At 36.5% G+C, this 6000-nt stretch overlaps 1 long non-coding RNA gene across 1 annotated transcript; it reads left to right on the top strand.

Moving 5' to 3' along the window:
• The first annotated feature begins 665 nt into the window (after positions 1 to 665).
• Positions 666 to 6000, top strand: LOC106408022. Its single transcript, XR_007326015.1, has 3 exons — positions 666 to 3429; positions 3520 to 3631; positions 3709 to 6000. It is a non-coding gene; the product is annotated as an uncharacterized LOC106408022 (long non-coding RNA).

Below are 6000 nucleotides of genomic sequence, written 5' to 3' on the forward strand. Positions count from 1 at the left end.
TTATAATATAAAATTTCACTGTGTGGATTATATTTTTGTAATTTACATACATAAATTGTAGAAGTACTAATGTTTACTGGTACTTTTAGTTTTTTTTTTAATAAAACCAATTTTGGTAATATATGTAACTAGTCCTAGTTGAATAACATTTAACTTAAGTATCTCCAAAAGCATAATTTACAAAATAACATATCTAAGAATTCAAGATAATGCATAAGCTAGGGATAAACTATTCTGTATTTTATTCTGTAAGAATTTGTGATTAAATAACAAACCTTTTTTTTGGTAATCCACGTAATGAAAATATGGTTATGATACTTATGATCATGCGGTTGTTTCAAATCACGCAATTTTTTCAGTCTGGAATTATACTAGACCATTCTACTACTATATAAAATTTATTTGAAATTTGTTAAATTCATAGACAAATTATACCCAGACTTGTATATAAAATTTGTTATACCATATTGCAAATAAATTAAAACAATTTTCATGTACTATAGTTCTATTTATATAATTTCTTTTCGAGCATTTATTTGATATTCTGCAATGTTATCGATTGTTTAGCCTTTATTAGTGTATTATCAATAGGAGCCTAAATTACAAGGGATCGACTATCTAACTATCCTTGAAATTTCAAACATACACTTTCATAATTTTAAGAAAAAAAAACGTTCTGCTTTTCTTTAATAAGTGAATGTTATTTAGGATAAGTGTGTAATCAGAGCCGGCCCTGGCACGGCCACAATATATTAAGTATATAACCGGTCACAAATTTACAAAAAGTGTCAATGATTTAGTAGTTAGTTGATCAGTATAGGGACGTGAGTGGCTGGGTTCAAAACCCTTCATGCGCATAATTTATTTTTCAATTTTTCAGCTATTTTTTGTTTTATTTTGGGTTTGTGGATCTTGAAAAGTCTAGGACCGGCTCTGTGTGTAATGTCATTATACACTCTTTTTTCTTGGCAACGCGTAATGTAATAATGTATACAGTTATTGATTTGTATATATACTTTTAATTTCATTGTCTTGTTATCTCTTTACGGCATAATAGTAGAGAAGTGGTCATTGGCTGGACAGCACCAAAGTCTCAAAATCTTGATAGGTCTTCTTAGTGGCAATGCTAAGACGCATTAAATAGTATTTTCATTTTTAGTAGCCTCTCACCATTTTTGTTTTGTACTCATATATGTTTCTGTATTCGTGCATTAAAATAATCATGATTTGTTTTCAACTTTCTAGAAGTGAGATCTCATCGGAAAATATTTGGGTTCTTAATAAATGCATATATTGGAATGATAAATTTACGCATTACGTACGTGATGTCAAAAAGAACAATGAGTGTAAGGTAATCAATATATTGGAATGCATATATTTGGGTTCTTAATCAATATATTTGGGTTCTTAATAAATGCATATATTGGAATGATAAATTTACGCATTACGTACGTGATGTCAAAAAGAACAATGAGTGTAAGGTAATCATACAATAACTAATGGGGATAAGCTGATCAGAGAGACCCTCCACATCGACGTATAAAATCAGCCAATGGGGTAGGTTTATTTGTCCACGTCACACAGACTAGACCTGATCTTGGGCTTCTATTTTTTATTGATCCGTAAAACCCATCCTCATGTGTAGCCCAATATCAGCGTCTTCTCAACGCTTCGCTTGCCAATCCTAAAATGGTGCGGCGATTATTATCTTCGACGACTCCCCTCTTCGCCGTTTCTCCTTTCTCCGTGGATCGATCAATCGGCACCATATTCATGAGTGTGCAATGAATCCTCTGGAGAACTCATTAATGTGTTATTTCGCCTATCCCCCTTCCAATTTCTATATAACCTTCGTATTTTCTCCAGATTAGTTACACACACAAATATCTCGAACCATGAATTCCAACAGCCAAACACCTGTTACCGGCGATGTTCCCGCGACGAAACCATACGGAAAAGACATTGTATCCTCCGCCGAGCCGATCAAACGAGTCGATCAAACTGGAGTCTCTCTCGATACAGCTGCCTTCGGCGATTTCCAAGTATAAGAAGCAGGACGGCAACGCCGTTGTCTCCTCCGCTTTTCCGGCCAAATATGCCGGTAAACCCAAAGATTCTCTCGCTACAGCTATCTCCGGCGATTCGAAGTCCAAGAAATCAAACGGCAAGGCAGTTGTCTCCTCCGCCGATCCGGTCAAATAACCCCGTCAACACGGAGTCTCTCTCGCTAACGCTGTCTCCGGCGATCCAGCTTCCAAGAAACTAAACGGCAAAGCTGTCGTCTCCGCCTCTGATAAAGTACTATTCTTCAAAGATCTCAAGTTCTGGCCACAAGAAGGCGAGCTAAGATTTCGTCTGATACATTTTTGGGAGGCTCGGAACGCACTCACGAAGGTCCTTTTTGGTCTTGAATTGCTTCTGATCGACGGACAGGTCTAGTCCGATATTTATGATTTTGTATTCGTATTGCTTGTTCGATCAAATACTAACATATGTTTCTTTTTTTTTTTTGTTATCAACAGGGCACTGTGATCCAAGGGTTCATCCCACCAAACAGGATCGAGGCCTATTTGCCACATATGTTCGCTGGTTCCGTCTACAGGCTTAATAACTTTTATGGCTCCAAAAGAAAGAATGTGTACCGAGTTGCTGAGCCAGACGTGATCATTTCTTTCACATGGAATTCTGTGCTCTCCGTTCTCTTGAACAGTCCGGTCCCGTTTTCTGAAGATCGGTTCCGATTCTATGGTTACGAGGAGTTCGAGGCAGCCTGTGATCTCAAGGGAGATCTTTATGGTAAGCTTCTCTCGGAATTAGCCGGTTTATTACTTGATAGGTTTGTAATACGGGTCCTTTAGTCGTCTAGGTTAGGTGTGTTAGTATGATATACAGTAATACATATTGTTTAATCTTATTGCAGACTATGTCGGTCACTTGAAACTGGTGAATGAGCAGGCCTTGAGTGATAGTCTTGTGCTTGATGAAGTCGAGATCGCTTCTTCAAGAAGAATTTTGGTCCATGTCCAGACACATGAGTGAATTCTCTATAGTGTTTATGACATATATGCGTATACGTGTTTTGCTTACCACATGAGTTTGGTTTTATGCAGTGGTCCTGTCATGAAGCTGTACTTATGGGACAAGGCCGCTGCGGCCTTCTGTGAGAAGTTTAAAGCGCTTGGAAAACCTCCAACTGTTATTCTGGTGACAACTGTGAATCCAAAACGTTTTGGAGGTTAGTATTACCTAGACTTGGTTATGGTTTATTGTTGTTAGTAGGCTGAGTGGGAGACATTGGTTATTTGCTAATTTGATTTTGTTTGGTATGTACATTGGTCATATTGCAGGTGCCTTAACTCTGTCATCTTTTTCATCTTCGCGTGTGTTTTTTGATATGGATGTTCAAGCAACCAGAGAATATCTGGCTTGGTATGTGTTCATTTGTTGATTTGGACCGTCTATTTTAAACTACCAAGCATTTTACTTTTTAAAAATTTTTGTTTCCGATTATTTTCTCAGGTTTGAATCGAACACAGAAGTTGCCAACAGGGTGAATGCTGAGATTGTCACCAAAGCTGAGACGGCTACTATAGGGGAATTGTTATCTTACATGAAGCAGGAAGGGGCAAAGGTACATTAATTCATTCTTTCGCCCAATACGTTTTGCTATCTTTAGTTATTTAAGATATTCTCTGATGTAATTCGTAGGTAGCTTGGTTCGAATGCACAGCCACTATTGATGATGTTGTGCGTGATTCGGCGTGGTATTATATTTATTGTGGTGGGTGCAAGACTAAAGCAACCAAAGGGCCTACCACGCTTATGTGTAAGAAGTGTGGAAAGACTGATATTGTCGGTGCTGCGGAGTAAGATTTGTATTCATACGTTTTTTTTTGTCAGATGCACTTTTAACATCCATTATTAATGTTCCTATATCATAGGTATCTCACGAAGCTCGCTGTCTATGACAACAATGACCACGCTAGCTTTGTGCTTCTCGGTGATGCTGGGCGTGAGTTGACTGGGATGAAAGCCTCAGAATTGGTTGAGAGCTACTTTGAGGTAATTACATACCGATTCACCATTTAGGTTTAGAATGTGTTCTTACCCATGTTTGAATTTGTATTAGGCAAATGAAAGCGTCGGAGATGATCATGTAGTCCCGGTGCCACATTCTCTGACTGATTCCATTGGACAGACCCGCACGTTCATTATCAAGGTGTCAAAACACAACCTGGATGGCAAGACCCAGTCTTTGACTGTCACCAAAGTTCTTCCTCTGGAAGTTCCGGCACTTGAAGGCAACATAGATGAGGACGTGGAAGAGGAGCCTGCAGATGATAATGATGGAGGTGCAGATGTGACTGTGAAAAAGAACTTTGATGGGATCGAGTCTGGAGAGACCAAGCGTGCCAAATGTGGCTAATAAACTTTTAGTACTGTTTCTTTGTTTTCATAAAGACTACTTTGTTTTTTTCATCTTCGGCCTTTGCTTTTGTGTCATTTGAACAATCTTGGTGTTTAATTAAGACTATGCTTTGTTTTCTTCCTTTTTGCTTAATACTTAATTAAGAAGGTGTTGAATGATATGAGTAAAGGATATAATTGGTTGATTAGAAGTCGTTAATTGATACTTTTGAATGCATGTATTATATATTCACGCATGCATGCATGTATTACTTAATATATTAACATATACGTTATCAAGAAAGTGTTGATCTAAAAAAATTATCTTCTAAAATATTAATATTTCTGTTTTATTCGAACATGTTTTAGTTTCAAATATTTATAGTTCCTACGAAGGTAATGTTATATTTTTATATCATAAACATATATGGCATTAGAAAATCAATCTCCAATCTCACATTTAATAAAGATATTCGCTACCATGCTTTTTAGGAAATCTGCAACAATACGTTTAATATATAGCCGTTTGTTTAGAAAGAAGCAATGCTCACCTCCTATAATTAATTACACAGACATTCAAAGCACCTCTCTCAAATCAAGAGCTACTCTCTCCCTTTCTCCACTGCTCACCAGATAGGTACTCTGTTCTTATTCTTCCTCAGCTAATATAATATTTATATTCGTTAAGTATACCTCATTCTTCGTAGTACATATGGATCATTTGTTTTGTGCGATGTAAAAGACCATTCTCAAATTGTAGTATGATGCCAAACCGTAAAGGATGTTAGGGATGTTCCAAACCAAACCGTTTTCCTTAATTTTATATATGTAATGTACTGGAAAATATTAGAACCATTTAGTATCCTAGAGTTTGATGCCTTATTTGTTTGATAATTGTTTTAGAACCATTTAATACCCAAATGGTTGAACTGATAATATAAAAATTATTCCACATACGAGTATTGTGTTTGTTTTCAGCCGAGCGAGGAGTTGGCAATGTCGCCAAAATTGGTTCGTATATGTCGTATGTGGCAAATTTTTAATCACAAAAATAAAAATGAGTATCTTGGTACTTCATTCCTTTGTATTGACATCAAGGTATGTGGTATCTTAATTATTTATCATAATATAAATAGAGAATAAATACAATTATTAACATAATGAAAATAGGGGGAGACATACGAAGGCAGGATTGGTAGCAGACTTCCAGTAGAAACAACTCAGATCCTGAAAGAGAATAAGATATATCAAATTCAGTATTTCTCCCTCTTACAAAATAATCAACGGTACAAGCTCACTATTCAGCCATACATTATTCAAATCAAAGCTTCGACAAAGATTGAACGAGTAGAAGAAGAAATCCCGATGATGCGTCATAGCACTTTCCATCCTCTCCTATACAAACAATTGATCAACTTAGCGACTGCCACAAACTACTTACCAGGTAAACGTCAACGTTATTTTTTTTTATTAATAAGTATAACTCTAATTTCAATACAAACATCATTGCAGATGTGGTTGGGCAAATATTATTGATTCAAGGTACCAATATCAAAAATCCAGTTGCAACAACAAAGGTCGTAATTGCCCTAC

This window comes from Brassica napus, chromosome C7 (assembly GCF_020379485.1).
Source record: "Brassica napus cultivar Da-Ae chromosome C7, Da-Ae, whole genome shotgun sequence".
Lineage (NCBI taxonomy): Eukaryota > Viridiplantae > Streptophyta > Magnoliopsida > Brassicales > Brassicaceae > Brassica > Brassica napus.